The sequence below is a fragment of the Rattus norvegicus genome, chromosome 20 (assembly GCF_021556685.1).
Source record: "Rattus norvegicus strain SHRSP/BbbUtx chromosome 20, alternate assembly SHRSP_T2T, whole genome shotgun sequence".
NCBI classification, from domain to species: Eukaryota; Metazoa; Chordata; class Mammalia; order Rodentia; family Muridae; genus Rattus; species Rattus norvegicus.
In genome coordinates this window covers 39714537-39742136 of record NC_141553.1, presented here as the reverse complement: position 1 = coordinate 39742136, position 27600 = coordinate 39714537, and positions in this window count along the sequence as shown.

Below are 27600 nucleotides of genomic sequence, written 5' to 3'. Positions count from 1 at the left end.
GTATCGTGATTAATTCATTCCAGGATTGACACTGATTCAATCAGACAAGCCCAATACCTTCCTCCTCCCACAGTGAGGTATTTCCCACACTCTCCCCTATCCGTCTTTTAACCTTGAGTTTCCCAAGCCTAGCACGGCCCTGCATTCCCTAATGTGAGGTCCCACTGAACCCACATGAAGACTGCAATTGCCTAGAGGTTGGCAGTTGGCTTTGGGTGCATGCAGCCACATTTCCTCAAGGAGCATAGGGCTTATACAGTTCTTTCAGCACAAGTATTGGGTCTTTTGTTCCACATTCACAGGTCAGACTTGCTGGCCGGGTTTTTGTGTATGCTTGTGTGTGTGTGTGTGTATGTGTGTGTGTGTGTATTTGTGTGTGTTATTTGTATTTGTGTTATATGTGTGGTGTGTGTTTGCATGTGAGTGTGTGAGTGTCTGTGTGTTTGCTTGTGTTGTGTGTGTGTTATTTGTATTTGTCTTATTTGTGTGTGTGTATGTGTGTGTGTTTGTGTGTGCGTATGTGTGTGTGCTTCGTTGTGTGTGTGCTATTTCTATTTGTGTTATTTGTATGTGAATGTGTGTGTGTTTGCTTGTGTGTGTGTATGTGTGTGTGTGCGTGTTTGAGCCTGTGTTTGCATGGAACATGTTAATTGTGAGAATTCCTGAAAATCTGGCCCAACTATTCTGACAGGAAATGCATAAATGCACAGTCCCGAATCTCTACATGAACTATTGTGGGTTTTGGCCTATTTGCCTATGTAAAAGACTTTCTTTCTGCATGTGCTATTCTCGTCTCTAGGTTTAAGAGAGTTCTGTTGCTCCCAACTACCACCTTGCACAACAAGCAGAAAAGAAGTGCCATGACATGCATGACCCCTGGAAGTGATGTCCTTGGGTCTCAGGACAAGTGGTTGGGATCCTCAGTTGGGGGGTCTTCTCTTTCCAACCTGTGTGGATCCAGATGGGATGAGATCAGCACGGATTCCACTTGGCTAGTGATACCACCTAAGGCAGACTCCACTCTGCCTTCCTCTTCTGAAGCATGCTTACCACCTCCACGATTTCCTGGATACTCTGCCCAAATACAGGAAGGACCTATGGTGCTCCCTCCTTGGACGATCTGTCTGCTGGATTGTTGATTCCTAGGACGTTTTTTGTGCTTCCTTGTTCTGTGTCCAGAATGGCATGCAAGGGACTGCGAGACTTTGGGAGATACTTTGCTGAGTCTGATAGGTTTCTTGAGGTCTTGTTCCGGGTCTCCTATTCTCAGGTGGGAGGCGTGGCAGGTGTAAAGCATCGTGGCATGACCTTGATTCAAGGGTCTGCAGTACGACTGTAGCCCACCGCGCCTTTCGAGTGGGAAGAGCTCCGGGAGCAGAGGCAGAGGTATGTACGGGCAGGGGACCCAGCCCTACGGCTGGCATTTGCTGAAGCTTGAGCTTGCTCTGGAGCGGTCCTGACTATATTCTCCAGCTTGAGGATTCCTGGCATCGAATCCTTAGGAGCATGGAAGCTGGAAGCAATGTGGATAGCAGCTGTGTGCTGCGGGAATCCCGGCGCAGGAAGACGGTTTGGCAGGCCTGGCAAAAGAAGGCCCTGCTATTAGCTGTCAGCAAGAACCAATACACGAGCTTCTGGGAAAGGCAGGAACTGGCCAGGCAAATATTGCTCCCTGCGTCCCGCATCCGAGTGTGGTTTCAGAACCGAAGAAGTCGCACTGGAGAGGTGAGGCACGGCCCAAAGCGGTCCAGCAGAGCCTGCATTCCGATAGCCTCCCAAGAGCTCGAGGAAGGGTTTGGCTCCAGGTCACAAGGTAGCAGCATGCCCTCGGACATCAGAAGGCCTCGCACTCGACTCAACTTGCAACAGCGCAGGATCCTAGTGCAAGCCTTTGAGAGGAACCCGTTGCCAGGCTTTGCTACCAGGGAGCAGCTGGGCCAGAGGACAGGTTTTTCTGAGGACACGATCCACAAATGGTTTCAGAACAGAAGAGCGGGGCAAGCCCGCGCTCCAGATCAAGATGTGCCTGCTTCACAAGTGCAGGATGTGGCAACTGGAGGTCTCAGTGGCAGGGATGAGATAGAACCGGACAACCTGTTACCGATTGCTGCTGCAGGAGGTGTTGGCATGGAGAACTCGAGCTCCAGCGACCAGCCCCACTTCCACAAAGGGTCCCAGCAACCCCAATTGGCACTGTCCGAAGGACGAGGCCAATCACAGACAGCGACTCAAGCATACGAGGCAGGACCTCTGGAACTCCTCCTTGATGAACTGCTGGAAGGAGACCAAGTGGAGGGTGACAGGCCATTCCCTGTGGATCTGGATGGAAATTCTGGTGGCAAGGACTACGAGGGTGTCCAGGAAACCATCTTGCAACTGGCTGCCAGGGACTGTGTTTCCAAAGAATCCTCGAGTTATAGGGACCCAACCAGTTTCTCCAGAGAGTCTCAGCTACCACTATGGGCACAGCCTGAAGGACAAGGCCAAGCACAGGCTCTCACTCAGGGATGCAACACGGGCCACCCGGAACACTTCCTAGTTTAACTGCTGATGGACGTTTGAGTGGAGAGGCACTCCCCAGGCCCTGTACATCTGGAAGGTGCAGGGCAGCAAATGGATGCAACAACTGAGCTGCCTCTCTCTCAAGAAGAATATGAGGCTCTGCTGGATATTCTCGATTCCTAGCCTGGAAGCTCCTATCCAGAATACACCTGCAGTCAACACTTGAGAATGTAGACAGCCCAAAAAGTATATGCATCAAAACCCCTATTACAGTGGCTGATTTCGATGCAAAGCATCTTGCTTACTAGAAGGAGGAAATGCACGTGGGTTTTCCATGTGGAGTGCCTACCTGAGGGCTTTGAGACGAGGAAATGGGCTCTCAGGATGCGAATCTTCTGTAGGGGCAGAGGGCAAGATCACCAGGGACTCCTAAAACAACAAGGACGCCTAATGAAAAGCCCAACTGACAGAACACAACATTGGACTGGCTCCATCAGACTCCAGGAAATCTCATGGGTCACCAGGTATAGGCTACACATCTCAGGACACTATACCAGGAAGGAGTTATGAAGACTTCCTCCTTGGGACTAAGAACTGTTGCTCTTCTTACCAATGCCTTATGCTGAGCTGTGAGATGACTAACAATCCACCCATTCTATATGTACTCCTGGCACATTTGTTTAGTTTACTTTTGTTTTGTTTTGTCTTGCACTGTTCTACTTACCATTGTATTCAATAAAGATTTGCATTGTTGGTTTGTTTGCTTGCTTACTTGTTTGCTTGTGTGTTTGTATGGGTGGTTAAAAGGCTGTTTGGTTAAGGCATGAGCTTTCCAATTGAAAGGGTGGTGAGACTTCTGAAGGCAGTGAGGCAGGATGAGAGGTCTGAAAGGGAAATAACAAGGAAAGCTGATCAGTGTTCAATGCAGACATGGCAGTGTTTGCTAAAGCAAACAAGCGGGGAAAATGTCAACTTAAAGAAGAATGTGTGTAAGGCCACAAATCTGTAAATAAACATCATCCTGGAAATGGAGTGCAACCAAAGTATCGTGAACAATTCATTCCAGGATTGACACTGATTCAATCAGACAAGCCGAATACCTTCCTCCTCCCACAGTGAGGTGTTTCCCACAATCTCCCGTATCCGTCTTTTAACCTTGAGTTTCCCAAGCCTAGCACGGCCCTGCATTCCCTAATGTGAGGTCCCTCTGAACCCACCTGAAGACTGCAATTGCCTAGAGGTAGGCAGTTGGCCTTGGGTGCATGCAGCCACATTTCCTCAAGGAGCATAGTGCTTATACAATTCTTTCAACACAGGTTTTCGTTCTTTTGTTCCACATTCACAGGTCAGACTTGCTGGCCGGGTTTTTGTGTATGCTTGTGTGTGTGTATGTGTTAGTGTGTGTGTTTGTGTGTGTGTGTGTATGTGTGTGTGTTTTTTGTATTTGTGTTATATGTGTGTGTGTTTGCATGTTTGTGTGTGAGTGCCTGTGTGTGTGCTTGTGTTGTGTGTTTTATTTGTATTTCTGTTATTTGTGTGTGTATGTGTGTATGTTTGTGTGTGTCTGTGTGTGTGCTTTGTTGTGTGTGTGGTATTTCTATTTGTGTTATTTGTATGGGTATGTGTGTGTGTGTGTGTGTGTCTGTGTGTGTGCTTTGTTGTGTGTGTGGTATTTCTATTTGTGTTATTTGTATGGGTATGTGTGTGTGTTTGCGTGTGTGTGTGTGTGTGTGTGTCTGTGTGTCTGTGTGTGTTTGTGCCTGTTTTTGCATGGACCATGTTAATTGTGAGAATTCCTGAAAATCTGGCTCAACTCTTCTGACAGGAAATGCATGAATGTGCGTTCCCGAATCTCTACATGAACTATTGTGGTTTTTGGGCTATTTGCCTATGTAAAAGACTTTCTTTCTGCATGTGCTATATTCTTCCCTCAGTTTAATAGAGTTCTGTTGCTCCCAACTACCAGCTAGCCCTACAAGCATGAAAGAAGTGCCATGACTTGCATGACTCCTGGAAGTGATGTCCTTGGGTCTCAGGACAAGTGGTTGGGATCCTCAGTTGGGGGGTCTTCTCTTTCCAACCTGTGTGGATCCAGATGGGATGAGATCAGCACGGATTCCACTTCGCTAGTGATATCACCTAAGGCACACTTCACTCTGCCTTCCTCTTCTGAAGCCTGCTTACCACCTCCACGATTTCCTGAATACTCTGCCCAAAGCCAGGAAGGACCTATGGTGCTCCCTCCTTGGACGATCTGTCTGCTGGATGGTTGATTCCTAGGACATTTTTTGTGCTTCCTTGTTCTGTGTCCAGAATGGCATGCAAGGGACTGCGAGACTTTGGGAGATACTTTGCTGAGTCTGATAGGTTTCTTGAGGTCTTGTTCCGGGTCTCCTGTTCTCAGGTGGGAGGCGAGGCAGGTGTAAGGGGTCGTGGCATGACCTTGATTCAAGGGTCTGGAGTACGACTGTAGCCCACGGCTCCTTTTGAGTGGGCAGAGCTTCGGGTGCTGAGGCAAAGGTATTTACGGGCAGGGGTCCCAGCTCTAAGGGTGGCATTTGCAGAAGCTTGCGCTTGATCTGGAGCGGTCCTGACTATATTCTCCAGCTTTAGGTCTCCTGGCATCGAATCCTTAGGAGCATGGAAGCTGGAAGCAATGTGGATAACAGCTGTATGCTGGGGGAATCCCGGCGCAGGAAGACGGTTTGGCAGGCCTGGCAAAAGAAGGCCCTGCTATCAGCTTTAGGCAAGAACCAATACCCGAGCTCTGGGACAGGCAGGAACTGGCCAGGCAAATACAGCTCCCTTCGTCCCGCATCCGAGTGTGGTTTCAGAACCGAAGGAGTCGCACTGGAGAGGTGAGGCACGGCCCAAAGCGGTCCAGCAGAGGCTCCATTCCGCTAGCCTCCCAACAGCTCAAGGAAGGGTTTGGCTCCAGGTCACAAGGTAGCAGGATGCCCTCGGACAGCAGAGGCCTCGCACTCGACTCACCTTGCAACAGCGCAGTATCCTAGTGCAAGCCTTTGAGAGGAATCCGTTGCCAGGCTTTGCTACCAGGGAGCAGCTGGGCCAGAGGACAGGTTTGTCTGAGTACACGATCCACATATGATTTCAGAACAGAAGAGCGCGGCAAGCCCGCGCTCCAGATCAAGATGTGCCTGCTTCACAAGTGCAGGATGTGGCAACTGGAGGTCTCAGTGGAAGGGATGAAGCAGCACAGGACAACCTGTTATCGATGGCTATCTCAGGAGGTGTGGGCATGGAGAACTCGAGCTCCCGCGACCAGCCCTACTTCCACAAAGAGTCCCAGCAACCCCAAATGGCACTGCCCGAAGGACGAGGCCAATCACAGACAGCGACTCAAGCATACGAGGCAGGACCTCTGGAACTCCTCCTTGATGAACTACTGGAAGAAGACCACGTGGAGGGTGGCAGGCCATTCCCTGTGCATCTTGATGGAAATTCTGGTGGCAAGGAGCACGAGTTTGTCCAGGAAACCATCTTGCAACTGGCTGCCACGGACTGTGTTTCCAAGGAATCCTCGAGTTATAGTGACCCAACCAATTTCTCCAGAGAGCCTCAGCTACCACAATGGGCACAGCCTGAAGGACAAGGCCAAGAACAGGCTCTCACTCAGGGATGCAACACGGGCGTCCTGGAATTCTTCCTGGATCAACGGCTGATGGAAGTTCGAGTGGAGAAGCACTCCCCAGGCTCTGTATATCTGGAAGGTGCAGGGCAGCAAATGGATGCAACACCTGAGCTGCCTCTCTCTCAAGAAGAATATGAGGCTCTGCTGGATATTCTCTGAGTCCCAGCCTCTAAGCTCCTATCCAGAAGACACCTGCAATCCACACTTGAGAATGTTGACAGCCCAAAAAGTTAATGCATCAAAACCCCTATGACAGTGGCTGATTTCGATGCAAAGCATCTTGCTTACTAGAAGGAGGAAATGCACGGGGGTTTTCCATGTGGAGTGCCTACCTGAGGGCCCTGAGACGAGGAAATGGTCTCTCAGAATGGGTTTCTGCTGAAGGGGCAGAGGGCAGATCACCAGGGACTCCTAAAACAACAAGGAGGCCTAATGAAAAGCCCAACTGACAGAACACAACATTGGACTGGCTCCATCAGATTCCAGGAAATCTCATGGGTCACCAGGTAGGCTACACATCTCAGGACACTAAACCAGGAAGGAGTTATGAACACTTCTTCCTTGGGACTAAGAACTGTAGCTCTTCTTACCAATGCCTTATGCTTAGCTGTGAGATGACTAACAATCTACCCATTCTATATGTACTCCTGGCACATTTGTTTAGTTTACTTTTGTTTTGTTTTGTCTTGCTCTGTTCTACTTACCATTGTATTCAATAAAGATTTGCATTGTTGGTTTGTTTGCTTGCTTGCTTGTTTGCTTGTGTGTTTGTATGGGTGGTTGAAAGGCTGTTTGGTTTAGGCATGAGCTTTCCAATTGAAAGGGTGGTAAGACTTTGGAAGGCAGTGAGGCGGGATAAGAGGTCTGAAAGGGAAAAAACAAGGAAAGCTGATCAGTGTTCAATGCAGACATGGCAGTGTTTGCTAAAGCAAATAAGCGGGGAAAATGTCAACTTAAAGAAGAATGTGTGTAAGGCCACAAAACTGTAAATAAACATCATCCTGGAAATGGAGTGCAACCAAAGTATCGTGAACAATTCATTCCAGGATTGACACTGATTCAATCAGACAAGCCGAATACCTTCCTCCTCCCACAGTGCGGTGTTTCCCACAATCTCCCGTATCCGTCTTTTAACCTTGAGTTTCCCAAGCCTAGCACGGCCCTGCATTCCCTAATGTGAGGTCCCTCTGCACCCACCTGAAGACTGCAATTGCCTAGAGGTAGGCAGTTGGCCTTGGGTGCATGCAGCCACATTTCCTCAAGGAGCATAGGGCTTATACAATTCTTTCAACACAGGTTTTCGGTCTTTTGTTCCACATTCACAGGTCAGGACTGCTGGCCGGGTTTTTGTGTATGCTTGTGTGTGTGTATGTGTTAGTGTGTGTGTTTGTTTGTGTGTGTGTATGTGTGTGTTATTTGTATTCGTGTTATATGTGTGTGTGTTTGCATGTTCGTGTGTGAGTGCCTGTGTGTGTGTGCTTGTGTTGTGTGTGTTATTTGTATTTGTGTTATTTGTGTGTATGTGTGTATGTTTGTGTGTGTCTGTGTGTGTGCTTTGTTGTGTGTGTGGTATTTCTATTTGTGTTATTTGTATGGGTATTTGTGTGTGTTTGCATGTGTGTGTGTGTGTGTGTGTGTGTCTGTGTGTCTGTGTGTGTTTGTGCCTGTTTTTGCATGGACCATGTTAATTGTGAGAATTCCTGAAAATCTGGCTCAACTGTTCTTACAGGAAATGCATGAATGTGCGTTCCCGAATCTCTACATGAACTATTGTGGTTTTTGGGCTATTTGCCTATGTAAAAGACTTTCTTTCTGCATGTGCTATATTCTTCCCTTGCTTTAATAGAGTTCTGTTGCTCCCAACTACCAGCTAGCCCAACAAGCATGAAAGAAGTGCCATGATTTGCATGACTCCTGGAAGTGATGTCCTTGGGTCTCAGGACAAGTGGTTGGGATCCTCAGTTGGGGGGTCTTCTCTTTCCAACCAGTGTGGATCCAGATGGGATGAGATCAGCACGGATTCCACTTGGCTAGTGATACCACCTAAGGCACACTTCACTCAGCCTTCCTCTTCTGAAGCCTGCTTACCACCTCCACGATTTCCTGGATACTCTGCCCAAAGCCAGAAAGGACCTATGGTGCTCCCTCCTTGGATGATCTGTCTGCTGGATGGTTGATTCCTAGGACATTTTTTGTGCTTCCTTGTTCTGTGTCCAGAATGGCATGCAAGGGACTGCGAGACTTTGGGAGATACTTTGCTGAGTCTGATAGGTTTCTTGAGGTCTTGTTCCGGGTCTCCTGTTCTCAGGTGGGAGGCGTGGCAGGTGTAAGGGGTCGTGGCATGACCTTGATTCAAGGGTCTGGAGTACGACTGTAGCCCACGGCTCCTTTTGAGTGGGCAGAGCTTCGGGTGCTGAGGCAAAGGTATTTACGGGCAGGGGTCCCAGCTCTAAGGGTGGCTTTTGCAGAAGCTTGCGCTTGATCTGGAGCGGTCCTGACTATATTCTCCAGCTTTAGGTCTCCTGGCATCGAATCCTTAGGAGCATGGAAGCTGGAAGCAATGTGGATAACAGCTGTATGCTGGGGGAATCCCGGCGCAGGAAGACGGTTTGGCAGGCCTGGCAAAAGAAGGCCCTGCTATCAGCTTTAGGCAAGAACCAATACCCGAGCTCTGGGACAGGCAGGAACTGGCCAGGCAAATACAGCTCCCTTCGTCCCGCATCCGAGTGTGGTTTCAGAACCGAAGGAGTGGCACTGGAGAGGTGAGGCACGGCCCAAAGCGGTCCAGCAGAGACTCCATTCCGCTAGCCTCCCAACAGCTCGAGGAAGGGTTTGGCTCCAGGTCACAAGGTAGCAGCATGCCCTTGGACAGCAGAAGGCCTTGCACTCGACTCACCTTGCAACAGCGCAGTATCCTAGTGCAAGCCTTTGAGAGGAATCCGTTGCCAGGCTTTGCTACCAGGGAGCAGCTGGGCCAGAGGACAGGTTTGTCTGAGTACACGATCCACATATGATTTCAGAACAGAAGAGCGCGGCAAGCCCACGCTCCAGATCAAGATGTGCCTGCTTCACAAGTGCAGGATGTGGCAACTGGAGGTCTCAGTGGCAGGGATGAAGCAGCACAGGACAACCTGTTATCGATGGCTATCTCAGGAGGTGTGGGCATGGAGAACTCGAGCTCCAGCGACCAGCCCTACTTCCACAAAGAGTCCCAGCAACCCCAAATGGCACTGCCCGAAGGACGAGGCCAATCACAGACAGCCACTCAAGCATACGAGGCAGGACCTCTGGAACTCCTCCTTGATGAACTGCTGGAAGAAGACCAAGTGGAGGGTGGCAGGCCATTCCCTGTGGATCTTGATGGAAATTCTGGTGGCAAGGAGCACGAGTTTGTCCAGGAAACCATCTTGCAACTGGCTGCCACGGACTGTGTTTCCAAGGAATCCTCGAGTTAGGGTGACCCAACCAATTTCTCCAGAGAGCCTCAGCTACCACAATGGGCACAGCCTGAAGGACAAGGCCAAGAACAGGCTCTCACTCAGGGATGCAACACGGGCGTCCTGGAATTCTTCCTGGATCAACTGCTGATGGAAGTTCGAGTGGAGACGCACTCCCCAGGCTCTGTATATCTGGAAGGTGAAGGGCAGCAAATGGATGCAACACCTGAGCTGCCTCTCTCTCAAGAAGAATATGAGGCTCTGCTGGATATTCTCTGAGTCCCAGCCTGGAAGCTCCTATCCAGAAGACACCTGCAATCCACACTTGAGAATGTTGACAGCCCAAAAAGTTAATGCATCAAAACCCCTATGACAGTGGCTGATTTCGATGCAAAGCATCTTGCTTACTAGAAGGAGGAAATGCACGGGGGTTTTCCATGTGGAGTGCCTACCTGAGGGCCCTGAGACGAGGAAATGGACTCTCAGAATGGGTTTCTGCTGAAGGGGCAGAGGGCAGATCACCAGGAACTCCTAAAACAACAAGGAGGCCTAATGAAAAGCCCAACTGATAGAACACAACATTGGACTGGCTCCATCAGATTCCAGGAAATCTCATGGGTCACCAGGTAGGCTACACATCTCAGGACACTAAACCAGGAAGGAGTTATGAACACTTCTTCCTTGGGACTAAGAACTGTTGCTCTTCTTACCAATGCCTTATGCTTAGCTGTGAGATGACTAACAATCCACCCATTCTATATGTACTCCTGGCACATTTGTTTAGTTTACTTTTGTTTTGTTTTGTCTTGCACTGTTCTACTTACCATTGTATTCAATAAAGATTTGCATTGTTGGTTTGTTTGCTTGCTTGCTTGTTTGGTGGGTGTTTGTATGGGTGGTTGAAAGGCTGTTTGGTTTAGGCATGAGCTTTCCAATTGAAAGGGTGGTAAGACTTTGGAAGGCAGTGAGGCGGGATGAGCGGTCTGAAAGGGAAATAACAAGGAAAGCTGATCAGTGTTCAATGCAGACATGGCAGTGTTTGCTAAAGCAAACAAGCGGGGAAAATGTCAAATTAAAGAAGAATGTGTGTAAGGCCACAAAACTGTAAATAAACATCATCCTGGAAATGGAGTGCAACCAAAGTATCGTGAACAATTCATTCCAGGATTGACACTGATTCAATCAGACAAGCCGAATACCTTCCTCCTCCCACAGTGCGGTGTTTCCCACAATCTCCCGTATCCGTCTTTTAACCTTGAGTTTCCCAAGCCTAGCACGGCCCTGCATTCCCGAATGTGAGGTCCCTCTGCACCCACCTGAAGACTGCAATTGCCTAGAGGTAGGCAGTTGGTTTTGGGTGCATGCAGCCACATTTCCTCAAGGAGCATAGGGCTTATACAATTCTTTCAACACAGGTTTTCGGTCTTTTGTTCCACATTCACAGGTCAGACTTGCTGGCCGGGTTTTTGTGTATGCTTGTCTGTGTGTATGTGTTAGTGTGTGTGTTTGTTTGTGTGTTTGTATGTGTGTGTTATTTGTATTCGTGTTATATGTGTGTGTTTGGATGTTCGTGTGTGAGTGCCTGTGTGTGTGTGCTTGTGTTGTGTATGTTATTTGTATTTGTGTTATTTGTGTATATGTGTGTATGTTTGTGTGTGTCTGTGTGTGTGCTTTGTTGTGTGTGTGGTATTTCTATTTGTGTTATTTGTATGGGTATGTGTGTGTGTTTGCGTGTGTGTGTGTGTGTGTGTGTGTGTGTGTCTGTGTGTCTGTGTGTGTTTGTGCCTGTTTTTGCATGGACCATGTTAATTGTGAGAATTCCTGAAAATCTGGCTCAACTCTTCTGACAGGAAATGCATGAATGTGCGTTCCCGAATCTCTACATGAACTATTGTGGTTTTTGGGCTATTTGCCTATGTAAAAGACTTTCTTTCTGCATGTGCTATATTCTTCCCTCGGTTTAATAGAGTTCTGTTGCTCCCAACTACCAGCTAGCCCTACAAGCATGAAAGAAGTGCCATGACTTGCATGACTCCTGGAAGTGATGTCCTTGGGTCTCAGGACAAGTGGTTGGGATCCTCAGTTTGGGGGTCTTCTCTTTCCAACCTGTGTGGATCCAGATGGGATGAGATCAGCACGGATTCCACTTTGCTAGTGATACCACCTAAGGCACACTCCACTCTGCCTTCCTCTTCTGAAGCCTGCTTACCACCTCCACGATTTCCTGGATACTCTGCCCAAAGCCAGGAAGGATCTATGGTGCTCCCTCCTTGGACGATCTGTCTGCTGGATGGTTGATTCCTAGGACATTTTTTGTGCTTCCTTGTTCTGTGTCCAGAATGGCATGCAAGGGACTGCGAGACTTTGGGAGATACTTTGCTGAGTCTGATTTGTTTTTTGAGGTCTTGTTCCGGGTCTCCTGTTCTCAGGTGGGAGCCGTGGCTGGTGTAAAGCATAGTGGCATGACCTTGATTCAAGGGTCTGGAGTACGACTGAAGCCCACGGCTCCTTTCGAGTGGGCTGAGCTCCGGGAGCAGAGGCAAAGGTATTTAAGGGCAGGGGTCCCAGCCCTACGGCTGGCATTTGTTGAAGCTTGTGCTTGCTCTGGAGCGGTGCTGACTACATTCTCCAGCGTGAGGACTCCTGGCATCGAATACTTAGGAGCATGGAAGCTGGAAGCATTGTGGAGAGCAGCTGTGTGCTGCGGGAATCCCGGCGCAGAAAGACGGTTTGGCAGGCCTGGCAAAAGAAGGCCCTGTTATTAGCTTTCAGCAAGAACCAATACCCGAGCTTCTGGGACAGGCAGGAACTGGCCAGGCAAATACAGCTCCCTGCGTCCCGCATCCGAGTGTGGTTTCAGAACCGAAGAAGTCGCACTGGAGAGGTGAGGCACGGCCCAAAGCGGTCCAGAAGAGGCTCCATTCCGCTAGCCTCCCAAGAGCTCGAGGAAGGGTTTGGCTCCAGGTCACAAGGTAGCAGCATGCCCTCGGATAGCAGGAGGCCTCACACTCGACTCACCTTGCAACAGTGCAGGATCCTAGTGCAAGCCTTTGAGAGCAACCCGTTGCCAGGCTTTGCTACCAGGGAGCAGCTGGGCCAGAGGAAAGGTTTGTCTGAGGACACGATCCACATATGGTTTCAGAACAGAAGAGCACGGCAAGCCCGCGCTCCATATCAAGATGTTCCTGTTTCACAAGTGCAGGATGTGGCAACTGGAGGTCTCAGTGGCAGGGATGAGGCAGCACAGGACAACCTGTTACCGATGGCTGCTGCAGGAGGTGTTGCCATGGAGAACTCGAGCTCCAGCGACCAGCCCCACTTCCACGAAGAGTCCCAGCAACCCCAAGTGGTACTGCCCGAAGGACGAGGCCAATCACAGACAGCCACTCAAGCATACGAGGCAGGATCTTTGGAACTCCTCCTTGATGAACTGCTGGAAGAAGACAAAGTGGAGGGTGACAGGCCATTCCCTGTGGATCTTGATGGAAATTCTGGTAGCAAGGAGCACGAGGGTGTCCAGGAAACCATCTTGCAACTGGCTGTCACGGACTGTGTTTCCAAGGAATCCTCGAGTTATAGCGACCCAACCAATTTCTTCAGAGAGTCTCAGCTACCACAATGGGCACAGCCTGAAGGACAAGGCCAAGAACAGGCTCTCACTCAGGGATGCAACACGGGCCCCCTGGAACTCTTCCTGGATCAACTGCTGATGGAAGTTCGAGTGGAGACGCTCTCCCCAGGCCTTGTACATCTGGAAGGTGGAGGGCAGCAAATGGATGCAACACCTGAGCTGCCTCTCTCTCAAGAAGAATATGAGGCTCTGCTGGATATTCTCTGAGTCCCAGCCTGGAAGCTCCTATCCAGAAGACACCCGCAATCCACACTTGAGAATGTAGACAGCCCAAAAAGTATATGCATCAAAACCCTATTACAGTGGCTGATTTCGATGCAAAGCATCTTTCTTATTAGAAGGAGGAAATGCACGTGGGTTTTCCATGTGGAGTGCCTACCTGAGGGCCCTGAGACGAGGAAATGGGCTCTCAGAATGGGATTCTGCTGAAGGGGCAGAGGGCAAGATCACCAGGGAATCCAAAAACAACAAAGAGACCTAATGAAAAGCCCAACTGACAGAACACACCATTGGACTGGCTCCATCAGACTCCAGGAAATCTCATGGGTCACCAGGTATAGGATAAACACACCTCAGGACACTAAACCAGGAAGGAGTTATGAAGACTTCTTCCTTGGGACTAAGAACTGCTGCTCTTTTACCAATGCTTTATGCTTAGCTGTGAGATGACTAACAAACCACCCTTTCTATATGTATCATAGCACATTTGTTTTGTTTACTTTTGTTTTGTTTTGTCTTGCTCTGTTCTACCTCCCATTGTATTCAATAAAGATTTGCATTTTTTGTGTTTGCTTGCTTGCTTGTTTGCTTGTGTGTTTGTATGGGTGATTGAATAGGCTGTTTATTTTAGGCATGTGCTTTCCAATTCAAAGGGTGGTAAGACTTTGGAAGACGGTGAGGTGGGATGAAGGACTGAAAGGGAAATAACAAGGAAAGCTGATCAGTGTTCAATGCAGACATGGCAGAGTTTGCTAAAGCAAACAAGCGGGGAAAATGTCAACTTAAGGAAGAATGTGTGTAAGGCCACAAAAGTGTAAATAAACATCATCCTGGAAATGGAGTGGAACCCAAGTATCGTGAACAATTCTTTCCAGGATTGCCAATGATTCAATCAGACAAGCCGAATACCTTCCTCCTCCCACAGTGAGGTGTTTCACACACTCTCTTGTATCTGTCTTTTAACCTTGAGTTTCCCAAGCCTAGCACAGCCCTGCATTCCCTAATATGATGTCCCTCTGAACCCACCTGAAGACTGCAATTGCCTAGAGGTAGGCAGTAGGCCTCGGGTGCATGCAGGCACATTTCCTCAAGGAGCATAGGGCTTATACAGTTCTTTCAGCACAAGTTTTCTGTCTTTTGTTCCACATTCACACGTCAGAATTGCTGGCCAGGTTTTTGTGTATGCTTGTGTGTGTGTGTATGTGTGTGTGTGTGTGTGTGTGTGTGTGTTATTTGTATTTTTGTTATATGTGTGGTGTGTGTTTTCATGTGCGTGTGTGAGTGTCTGTGTGTGTGCTTGTGTTGTGTGTGTGTTATTTGTATTTGTGTTATTTGTGTGTGTGTACGTGTGTGTGTTTGTGTGTGCCTGTGTGTGTTTGTGTGTGCGTGTGTGTGTGCTTTGTTGTGTGTGTGGTATTTCTCTTTGTGTTATTTGTATGTGTATGTGTGTGTATTTGCCTGTGTGTGTGTGCATGTGTGTGTGTGTGTGTGTTTGCGCCTGTGTTTGCATGTAACATGTTAATGGTGAGAATTCCTGAAAATCTGGCCCAACTGTTCTGACTTAAATGCATGAATGGGCATTCCCGAATCTCTACATGAACTATTATGGTTTTTGGCTATTTGCCTGTGTAAAAGACTTTCTTTCTGCATGTGCTATTCTCTTATCTCGGTTTAATAGAATTCTGTTGCTCCCAAATACCACCTAGCCCTACAAGAAGGAAAGAAGTGCCATGACTTGCATGACCCCTGGAAGTGATGTCCTTGGGTCTCAGGACAAGTGGTTGTTATCCTCAGTTGGGGGGTCTTCTCTTTCCAACCTGTGTGGATCCAGATGGGATGAGATCAGCACGAATTCCACTTGGCTAGTGATATCACCTAAGGCACACTCCACTCTGCCTTCCTCTTCTGAAGCCTGCTTACCACCTCCACGATTTCCTGAATACTCGGCCCAAATCCAGGAGGAACTATGGTGCTCCCACCTTGGACTATCTGTCTGCTGGATTCTTGATTCCTAGGACATTTTTTGTGCTTCCTTGTTCTGTGTCCAGAATGGCATGCAAGGGACTGCGAGACTCTGGGAGAGATTTTGCTGAGTCTGATAGGTTTCTTGAGGTCTTGTTCCGGGTCTCCTGTTCTCAGGTGGGAGGCGTGGCAGGTATAAAGTGTGGTGGCATGACCTTGATTCAAGGATCTGGAGGACGACTGTAGCCCACGGCTCCTTTCGAGTGGGTGGAGCTCCGGGAGCAGAGGCAAAGGTATTTAAGGGCAGGGGTCCCAGCGCTACGGCTGGCATTTGCTGAAGCTTGTGCTTGCTCTTTAGAGGTCCTGACTATATTCTCCAGCTTGAGGACGCCTGGCATCGAATCCTTAGGAGCATGGAAGCTGGAAGCAATGTGTAGAGCAGCTGTGTGCTGCGGGAATCCCGGCACAGGAAGACGGTTTGGCAGGCCTAGCAAAAGAAGGCCCTGCTATCAGCTTTCAGCAAGAACCAATACCCGAGCTTCTGGGACAGGCAGGAAATGGCCAGGCAAATAAAGCGCCCTGCGTCCCGCATCCGAGTGTGGTTTCAGAGCCGAAGAAGTCGCACTGGAGAGGTGAGGCACGGCCCAAAGTGGTCCTGCAGAGGCTCCATTCTGCTCGCCTCCCAACAGCTCGAGGAAGGGTTTGGTTCCAGGTCACAAGGTAGCAGCATGCCCTCGGACAGCAGAAAGCCTCGCACTAGACTCACCTTGCAAAAGCACAGGATCCTACTGCAAGGCTTTGTGAGGAACCCGTTGTCAGGCTTTGCTACCAGGGAGCAGCTGGGCCAGAGGACAGGTTTGTCTGAGGACACGATCCACATATGGTGTCAGAACAGAAGAGCGCGGCAAGCCCGCGCTCCAGATCAAGATGTGCCTGCTTCACAAGTGCAGGATGTGGCAACTGGAGACCTCACTGGCGGGCATGAGGCAGCACAGGACAACCTGTTACCGATGGCTGCTGCAGGAGGTGTGGGCATGGAGAACTCGAGCTCCAGCGACCAGCCCCACTTCCACAAAGAGTCCCAGCAACCCCAAGTGGCACATCACAGACAGCGACTCAAGCATACGAGGCAGGACCTCTAAAAATCCTCCTTGATGAACTGCTGGAAGAAGACCAAGTGGAGGGTGACTGGCCGTTCCCTGTGGATCTGGATGGAAATTCTGGTGGCAAGGAGCACAAGGATGACCAGGAAACCATCTTACAACTGGCTGTCACGGACTGTGTTTCCAAAAAATCCTCGAGTTATAGCGACCCAACCAATTTCTCCAGAGAGTCTCAGCTACCACAATGGGCACAGCCTGAAGGACAAGGCCAAGAACAGGCTCTCACTCAGGGATGCAACACGGGCCCCCTGGAACTCTTCCTGGATCAACTGCTGATGGAAGTTCATGTGGAGACGCACTCACCAGGCCCTGTACATCTTTAAGGTGCAGGGCAGTAAATGGATGCAACACCTGAGCTGCCTCTCTCTCAAGAAGAATATGAGGCTCTGCTGGATATTCTCTGAGTCCCAGCCTGGTAGCTCCTATCCAGAAGACACCTGCAATCCACACTTGAGAATGTAGACAGCCCCAAAAGTATATGCATCAAAACCCCTATTACAGTGGCTGATTTCGATGCAAAGCATCTTGCTTACTAGAAGGAGGAAATGCACGTGGGTTTTCCATATGGAGTGCCTACCTGAGGGCCCTGAGACGAGGAAATGGGCTCTCAGAATGGGATTCTGCTTGAAGGGCAGAGGGCAAGATCACCAGGGACTCCTAAAACAACAAGGAGGCCTAATGAAAAGCCCAACTGACAGAACACACAATTGGACTGGCTCCATCAGACTCCAGGAAATCTCATGGGTGACCAGGTATAGGCTACACATCTCAGGACACTAAACCAGGAAAGAGTTATGAAGACTTCTTCCTTGGGACTAAGATCTGCTGCTCTTCTTACCAATGCCTTATGCTTAGATGTGAGATGACTAACAAACCACCCATTCCTTATGTACTCCTAGCACATTTGTTTAGTTTACTTTTGTTTTGTTTTGACTTGTTCTGTTCTACCTCCCATTGTAATCAATAAAGATTTGCATTGTTTGTTTGTTTGTTTGCGTGCTTGCTTGTTTGCTTGTGTGTTTGTATGGGTGGTTGAATAGGCTGTTTGGTTTAGGAATGAGCTTTCCAATTCAAAGGGTGGTAAGACTTTGGAAGGCAGTGAGGCGGGATGAGAGGTCTGAAAGGGAAATAACAAGGAAAGCTGATCAGTGTTCAATGCAGACATGGCAGTGTTTGCCATAGCAAACAAGCGGGGGAAATGTAAACTTAAAGAAGAATGTGTGTAAGGCCACAAAACTGTAAATAAACATCATCCTGAAAATGGAGTGCAACCAAAGTATTGTGAACAATTCATTCCAGGATTGACACTGACTCAATCAGACAAGCCGAGTACCTTCCTCCTCCCACAGTGAGGTGTTTCCCACACTCTCCCGTATCCGTCTTTTAACCTTGAGTTTCCCAAGCCTAGCATGGCCCTGCATTCCCTAATGTGAGGTCCCTCTGAACCCACCTGAAGACTGCAATTGCCTAGAGGTAGGCAGTTGGCCTTGGGTGCATGCAGGAACATTGCCTCAAGGAGCATAGGGCTTTTACAGTTCTTTCAGCACAAGTTTTGGGGCTTTTGTTCCACATTCACATATCAGACTTGCTGGCCGGGTTTTTGTGTATGCTTGTGTGTGTGTATGTGTGTGTGTGTGTGTGTGTGTGTGTGTGTGTATGTGTGTGTGTTTTTTGTATTCGTGTTATATGTGTGTGTGTGTTTGCATATGCGTGTGAGTGTCTGTGTTTGTGTGTGCTTGTGTTGTGTGTGTTATTTGTATTTGTGTTATTTGTGTGTGTATGTGTGTGTTTGTGTGTGCGTGTGTGTGTGCTTTTTTGTGTGTGTGCTATTTCTATTTGTGTTATTTGTATGTGTCTGTGTGTGTGTGTGTGTTTGTGCCTGTGTTTGCATGGAACATGTTAATTGTGTGAATTCCTGAAAATCTGGCCCAACTGTTCTGACTTAAATGCATGAATGGGCATTCCCGAATCTCTACATGAACTATTGTGGTTTTTGGCTATTTGCCTGTGTAAAAGACTTTCATTCTGCACGTGCTATTCTCTTATCTCGGTTTAATAGAGTTCTGTTGCTCCCAACTACCACCTAGCCCTACAAGAAGGAAAGAAGTGCCATGACTTGCATGACCCCTGGAAGTGATGTCCTTGGGTCTCAGGACAAGTGGTTGTTATCCTCAGTTGGGGGGTCTTCTCTTTCCAACCTGTGCGGATCCAGATGGGATGAGATCAGCACGGATTCCACTTGGCTAGTGATACCACCTAGGCACACTCCACTCTGCCTTACTCTTCTGAAGCCTGCTTACCACCTCCACGATTTCCTGGATACTCTGCCCATAGCCAGGAAGGACCTTTGTTGCTCCCTCCTTGGACTATCTGTCTGTTGGATGGTTGATTCCTAGGACATTTTATGTGCTTCCTTGTTCTGTGTCCAGAATGGCACGTAAGGGACTGCGAGACTTTGGGAGAGACTTTGCTGAGTCTGAGAGGTTTCTTGAGGTCTTGTTCCGTGTCTCCTGTTCTCAGGTGGGAGGCGTGGCAGGTGTAAAGCGTCGTGGCATGACCTTGATTCAAGGGTTTGGAGTACGACTGTAGCCCACGGCTCCTTTCGAGTGGGCGGAGCTCCGGGAGCAGAGGCAAAGGTATTTAAGGGCAGGGGTCCAAGTCCTACGGCTGGCATTTGCTGAAGCTTGCACTTGCTCTGGAGCGGTCCTACTACATTCTCCAGCTTGAGGACTCCTGGCATCGAATCCTTAGGAGCATGGAAGCTGGAAGCAATGTGGAGAGCAGCTGTGTGCTGCGGGAATCCCGGCGCAGAAAGACGGTTTGGCAGGCTTGGAAAAGAAGGCCCTGCTATCAGCTTTCAGCAAGAACCAATACCCGAGCTTCTGGGACAGGCAGGAACAGGCCAGGCAAATACAGCTTCCTGCGTCCCGCATCCGAGTGTGGTTTCAGAAACGAAGAAGTCGCACTGGAGAGGTGAGGCACGGCCCAAAGCGGTCCAGCAGAGGATCCATTCCTCTAGCCTCCCAACAGCTCAAGGAAGGGTTTGGCTCCAGGTCACAAGGTAGCAGCATGCCATCGGACAGCAGAAGGCCTTTCACTCGACTCACCTTGCAAAAGCGCAGGATCCTAGTGCAAGCCTTTGAGAGGAACCCGTTGCCAGGCTTTGCTACCAGGGAGCAGCTGGGCCAGAGGACAGGTTTGTCTGAGCACACGATCCACATATGGTTTCAGAAAAGAAGGGCAGGGCAAGCCCGCGCTCCAGATCAAGATGTGCCTGCTTCACAAGTGCAGGATGTGGCAACTGGAGGTCTCAGTGGCAGGGATGAGGCAGCACAGACAACCTGTTACCGATGGCTGCTGCAGGAGGTGTGGGCATGGAGAACTCGAGCTCCAGCGACCAGCCCCACTTCCACGAAGAGTCCCAGCATCCCCAAGTGGCACTGCCCGAAGGACGAGGCCAATCACAGACAGCCACTCAAGCATACTAGCCAGGAACTCTGGAACTCCTCCTTGATGAACTGCTGGAATAAGACCAAGTGGAGGGTGACAGGCCATTCCCTGTGGATCTGGATGGAAATCCTGGTGGCAAGGAGCACGGGGTTGTCCAGGAAACCATCTTACAACTGGCTGCCACGGACTGTGTTTCCAAGGAATCCTCGAGTTATAGCGACCCAACCAATTTCTCCAAGAGCCTCAGCTACCACAATGGGCACAGCCTGAAGGACAAGGCCAAGAACAGGCTCTCACTCAGGGATGCAACAGGGGCCCCCTGGAACTCTTCATGGATCAACTGCTGATGGAAGTTCGAGTGGAGACGCTCTCCACAGGCCCTGTATATCTGGAAGGTACAGTTCATCAAATGGATGCAACACCTGAGCTGCCTCTCTCTCAAGAAGAATAGGAGGCTCTGCTGGATATTCTCTGAGTCCCAGCCTGGAAGCTCCTATCCAGAAGACACCCGCAATCAACACTTGAGAATGTAGACAGCTCAAAAAGTATATGCATCAAAACCCCTATTACAGTGGGTGCTTTCGATGGAAGGCATCTTGCTTACTAGAAGGAGGAAATGCACGTGGGTTTTCCATGTGCAGTGCCTACATGAGGGCCCTGAGATGAGGAAATGGGCTCTCAGAATGGGATTCTGCTGAAGGGGCAGAGGGCAAGATCACCAGGGACTCCTAAAACAACAAAGAGGCCTAATGAAAAGCCCAACTGACAGAACACAACATTGGACTGGCTCCATCCGATTCCAGGAAATCTCACGGGTCACCAGGTATAGGCTACACATCTCAGAACACTAAACCAGGAAGGAGTTATGAAGACTTCTTTCTTGGGACTAAGAACTGCTGCTCTTCCTACCAATGCCTTATGCTTAGCTGTGAGATGACTAACATACCACCGATTCTATATGTACTCCTAGCACATTTCTTTAGTTTACTTTGGTTTAGTTATGTCTTGCTCTGTTCTACTTCCCATTGTATTCAATAAATATTTGCATTGTTTGTTTGTTTGTTTGCGTGCTTGCTTGTTTGCTTGTGTGTTTGTATGGGTGGTTGAATAGGCTGTTTGGTTTAGGAATGTGCTTTCCAATTCAAAGGGTGGTAAGACTATGGAAGGCGGTGAGTTGGGATGAGAGGTCTGAAAGGGAAATAACAAGGAAAGCTGATCAGTGTTCAATGCAGACATGGCAGTGTTTGCCATAGCAAACAAGCGGGGAAAATGTCAACTTAAAGAAGAATGTGTGTAAGGCCACAAAACTGTAAATAAACATCATCCTTGAAATGGAGTGCAACCAAAGTATCGTGAACAATTCATTCCAGGATTGACACTGATTCAATCAGACAAGCCGAATACCTTCATCCTCCCACAGTGAGGTGTATCCCACACTCTCAGTTATCCGTCTTTTATCCTTGAGTTTCCCAAGCCTAGCACGGCCCTGCATTCCCTAATGTGAGGTTCTCCGAACCCACCTGAAGACTGCAATTGCCTAGAGGTATGCAGTTGTCCTTGGGTGCATGCAGCCACATTGCCTCAAGGAGCATAGGGCTTATACAGGTCTTTCAGCACAGGTTTTGGGTCTTTTGTTCCACATTCACAAGTCTGACTTGCTGGCCCGGTTTTTGTGTATGCTCCTGTGTGTGTGTGTGTGTGTGAGTGAGTGTGTGTGTGTATGTTTGTGTTATTTGTATTTGTGTTATTTGTGTGTGTTTGCATGTGTGAGTGTCTGTGTGTGTGCTTGTTTTGTGTGTGTTATTTGTATTTGTGTTATCTCTGTGTGTGTATGTCTGTGTGTGTTTGTGTGTGCGTGTGTGTGCGCTTTGTTGTGTGTGTGTGCTATTTCTATTTGGGTTATTTGTGTGTATATGTGTGTCTGTTTGTGTGTGTGTGTGTGTGTGTGTGTGTGTTTGTGCCTGTGTTTCATGGAACATGTTAATTGTGAGAATTCCTGAAAATCTGGCCCAAATGGTCTGACAGGAAATACATGAATACGCATTCCCGTATCTCTACATGAACTATTGTGGTTTTCGTCCTATTTGCCTGTGTAAAAGACTTTCTTTCTGCATGTGCTATTCTCTTCTCTCGGTTCAATATTGTTCTGTTGCTCCCAACTACCACCTAGCCCTACAAGCAGGAAGGAAGTGCCATGACTTGCATGACCCCTGGAAGTGATGTCCTTGGGTCTCAGAACATGTGGTTGGGATCCTCAGTTGGGTGTCTTCTCTTTCCAACCTGTGTGGATCCAGATGGGATGAGATCAGCACGGATTCAACTTGGCTAGTGATACCACCTAAGGCACAGTCCACTCTGCCTTCCTCTTCTGAAGCCGGCTTACCACCTCCACGATTTCCTGGATACTCTGCCCAAAGTCAGGAAGGACCTATGTTGCTCCGGCCTTGGACGATCTGTCTGCTGGATGGTTGATTCCTAGGACATTTTTTGTGCTTCCTTGTTCTGTGTCCAGAATGGCATGCAAGGAACTTCGAGACTTTGGGAGAGACTTTGCTGAGTCTGATAGGTTTCTTGAGGTCTTGTTCCCGGTCTCCCGTTCTCAGGTGGGAGGCGTGGCAGGTGTAGAGCTTCCTGGCATGACCTTGATTCAAGGAGGACGACTGTAGCCCACGGCTCCTTTCGAGTGGGCGGAGCTCCGGGAGCAGAGAGAGAGGTATTTAAGGGCAGGGGTCCCAGCCCTACGGCTGGCATTTGCTGAAGCTTGCGCTTGCTCTGGAGCGGTCCTGACTATATTCTCCAGCTTGAGGACTCCTGGCATCGAATCCTTAGGAGCATGGAAGCTGGAAGCAATGTGGATAGCAGCTGTGTGCTGCGGGAATCCCGGCGCAGGAAGACGGTTTGGCAGGCCTGGCAAAAGAAGGCCCTGCTATCAGCTTTCAGCAAGAACCAATACCCGAGCTTCTGGGACAGGCAGGAACTGGCCAGGCAAATACAGCTCCCTGCGTCCCGCATCCGAGTGTGGTTTCAGAACCAAAGAAGTCGCACTGGAGAGGTGAGGCACGGCCCAAAGCGGTCCAGCAGAGGCTCCATTCCGCTAGCCTCCCAAGAGCTGGAGGAAGGGTTTGGCTCCAGGTCACAAGGTAGCAGCATGCCCTCGGACAGCAGAAGGCCTCGCACTCGACTCAACTTGCAACAGCGCAGGATCCTAGTACAAGCCTTTGAGAGGAACCCGTTGCCAGGCTTTGCTACCAGGGAGCAGCTGGGCCAAAGGACAGGTTTGAATGAGGACACGATCCACATATGGTTTCAGAACAGAAGAGCGCGGCAAGCCCGCGCTGCAGTTAAAGATGTGCCTGCTTCCCAAGTGCAGGATGTGGCAACTGGAGGTCTCAGTGGCAAGGATGAGGCAGCACCGGACAACCTGTTACTGATGGCTGCTGCAAGAGGTGTGGGCATGGAGAACTCGAGCTCCAGCGACCAGCCCCACTTCCACGAAAAGTCCCAGCATCCCCAAGGGGCTCTGCCCGAAGGACGAGGCCAATCACAGACAGCCACTCAAGCATACAAGCCAGGAACTCTGGAACTCCTCCTTGATGAACTGCTGGAAGAAGACCAAGTGGAGGGTGACAGGCCATTCCCTGTGGATCTGGATGGAAATCCTGGTGGCAAGGAGCACGGGGTTGTCCAGGAAACCATCTTACAACTGGCTGCCACGGACTGTGTTTCCAAGGAATCCTCAAGTTTTAGCGACCCAACCAATTTCTCCAGAGAGTCTCAGCTACCACAATGGGCACAGCCTGAAGAACAAGGCCAAGAACAGGCTCTCACTCAGGGATGCAATAGGGGCCCTCTGGAATTCTTCCTGGATCAACTGCTGATGGAAGTTCGAATGGAGACGCTCTCCCCAGGCCCTGTACATCTGGAAGGTGGAGGGCAGCAAATGGATGCAACACCTGAGCTGCCTCTCTCTCAAGAAGAATATGAGGCTCTGCTGGATATTCACTGAGTCCCAGCCTGGAAGCTCCTATCCAGAAGACACCCGCAATCAACACTTGAGAATGTAGACAGCCCAAAAAGTATATGCATCAAGACCCCTATTACACTGCGTGCTTTCGATGGAAGGCATATTGCTTACTAGAAGGAGGAAATGCACGTGGGTTTTCCATGTGCAGTGCCTACATGAGGACCCTGGGTGGAGGAAACGGGCTCTGAGCATGGGAATCTGCTGAAGGGGCAGAGGGCAAGATCACCAGGGACTCCTAAAACATCAAGGAGGCCTAATGAAAAGGCCAACTGACAGAACACACCATTGAACTGGCTCCATCAGACTCCAGGAAATCTCATGGGTCACCAGGTATAGGCTACACATCTCAGGACACTGAACCAGGAAGGAGTTATGAAGACTTCTTCCTTGGGACTAAGAACTGCTGCACTACTTACCAATGCCTTATGTTTAGCTGTGAGTTGACTAACAAACCACCCATTCTATATGTACTCCTAGCACATTTGTTTAGTTTACTTTTGTTTTGTTTTGTCTTGCTTTGATCTACTTCCCATTGCATTCAATAAAGGTTTGCATTGTTTGTTTGTTTGCTTGCTTGCTTGTTTGCTTGTGTGTTTGTATGTGTGTTTGAATTGGCTGTTTGGTTTAGGCATGAGCTTTCCAATTCAAAGGGTGGTAACACTTGGGAAGGCAGTGAGGCGGGATGAGAGGTCTGAAAGTGAAATAACAAGGAAAGCTGATCAGTGTTCAATGCAGACATGGCACTGTTTGCTAAAGCAAACCAGCGGGGAAAATGTCAACTTAAAGAAGAGTGAGTGTAAGGCCACAAAACTGTAAATGAACATCATCCTGGAAATGGAGTGCAACCAAAGTATCATGAACAATTCATTCCAGGATTGACACTGATTCAATCAGACAAGCCGAATACCTTCCTCCTCCCACAGTGAGGTGTATCCCACACTCTCAGGTATCCGTCTTTTATCCTTTAGTTTCCCAAGCCTAGCACGGCCCTGCATTCCCTAATGTGAGGTTCTCCGAACCCACCTGAAGACTGCAATTGCCTAGAGGTAGGCAGTTGTCCTTGGGTGCATGCAGCCACATTGCCTCAAGGAGCATAGGGCTTATACAGGTCTTTCAGCACAGGTTTTGGGTCTTTTGTTCCACATTCACAAGTCAGACTTGCTGGCCCGGTTTTTGTGTATGCTCCTGTGTGTGTGTGTGTGTGTGTGTGTGTGTGTGTGAGTTTGTGTGTGTATGTGTGTGTTATTTGTATTTGTGTTATTTGTGTGTGTTTGCATGTGCATGTGTGAGTGTCTGTGTGTGTGCTTGTTTTGTGTGTGTGTTATTTGTATTTGTGTTATCTCTGTGTGTGTATGTGTGTGTGTGTTTGTGTGTGCGTGTGTGTGTGTGCTTTGTTGTGTGTGTGTGCTATTTCTATTTGTGTTATTTGTGTGTATATGTGTGTCTGTTTGTGTGTGTGTGTGTGTGTCTGTTTGCGCCTGTGTTTCATGGAACATGTTAATTGTGAGAATTCCTGAAAATCTGGCCCAAATGGTCTGACAGGAAATACATGAATACGCATTCCCGTATCTCTACATGAACTATTGTGGTTTTCGTCCTATTTGCCTGTGTAAAAGACTTTCTTTCTGCATGTGCTATTCTCTTCTCTCGGTTCAATATTGTTCTGTTGCTCCCAACTACCACCTAGCCCTACAAGCAGGAAGGAAGTGCCATGACTTGCATGACCCCTGGAAGTGATGTCCTTGGGTCTCAGAACATGTGGTTGGGATCCTCAGTTGGGTGTCTTCTCTTTCCAACCTGTGTGGATCCAGATGGGATGAGATCAGCACGGATTCAACTTGGCTAGTGATACCACCTAAGGCACAGTCCACTCTGCCTTCCTCTTCTGAAGCCGGCTTACCACCTCCACGATTTCCTGGATACTCTGCCCAAAGTCAGGAAGGACCTATGTTGCTCCGGCCTTGGACGATCTGTCTGCTGGATGGTTGATTCCTAGGACATTTTTTGTGCTTCCTTGTTCTGTGTCCAGAATGGCATGCAAGGAACTTCGAGACTTTGGGAGAGACTTTGCTGAGTCTGATAGGTTTCTTGAGGTCTTGTTCCCGGTCTCCCGTTCTCAGGTGGGAGGCGTGGCAGGTGTAGAGCTTCCTGGCATGACCTTGATTCAAGGAGGACGACTGTAGCCCACGGCTCCTTTCGAGTGGGCGGAGCTCCGGGAGCAGAGAGAGAGGTATTTAAGGGCAGGGGTCCCAGCCCTACGGCTGGCATTTGCTGAAGCTTGCGCTTGCTCTGGAGCGGTCCTGACTATATTCTCCAGCTTGAGGACTCCTGGCATCGAATCCTTAGGAGCATGGAAGCTGGAAGCAATGTGGATAGCAGCTGTGTGCTGCGGGAATCCCGGCGCAGGAAGACGGTTTGGCAGGCCTGGCAAAAGAAGGCCCTGCTATCAGCTTTCAGCAAGAACCAATACCCGAGCTTCTGGGACAGGCAGGAACTGGCCAGGCAAATACAGCTCCCTGCGTCCCGCATCCGAGTGTGGTTTCAGAACCAAAGAAGTCGCACTGGAGAGGTGAGGCACGGCCCAAAGCGGTCCAGCAGAGGCTCCATTCCGCTAGCCTCCCAAGAGCTGGAGGAAGGGTTTGGCTCCAGGTCACAAGGTAGCAGCATGCCCTCGGACAGCAGAAGGCCTCGCACTCGACTCAACTTGCAACAGCGCAGGATCCTAGTACAAGCCTTTGAGAGGAACCCGTTGCCAGGCTTTGCTACCAGGGAGCAGCTGGGCCAAAGGACAGGTTTGAATGAGGACACGATCCACATATGGTTTCAGAACAGAAGAGCGCGGCAAGCCCGCGCTGCAGATAAAGATGTGCCTGCTTCCCAAGTGCAGGATGTGGCAACTGGAGGTCTCAGTGGCAAGGATGAGGCAGCACCGGACAACCTGTTACTGATGGCTGCTGCAAGAGGTGTGGGCATGGAGAACTCGAGCTCCACCGACCAGCCCCACTTCCACGAAGAGTCCCAGCATCCCCAAGTGGCACTGCCCGAAGGACGAGGCCAATCAGAGACAGCCACTCAAGCATACAAGCCAGGAACTCTGGAACTCCTCCTTGATGAACTGCTGGAAGAAGACCAAGTGGAGGGTGACAGGCCATTCCCTGTGGATCTGGATGGAAATCCTGGTGGCAAGGAGCACGGGGTTGTCCAGGAAACCATCTTGCAACTGGCTGCCACGGACTGTGTTTCCAAGGAATCCTCAAGTTTTAGCGACCCAACCAATTTCTCCAGAGAGTCTCAGCTACCACAATGGGCACAGCCTGAAGAACAAGGCCAAGAACAGGCTCTCACTCAGGGATGCAATAGGGGCCCTCTGGAACTCTTCCTGGATCAACTGCTGATGGAAGTTCGAATGGAGACGCTCTCCCCAGGCCCTGTACATCTGGAAGGTGCAGTTCAGCAAATGGATGCAACACCTGAGCTGCCTCTCTCTCAAGAAGAATATGAGGCTCTGCTGGATATTCTCTGAGTCCCAGCCTGGAAGCTCCTATCCAGAAGACACCCGC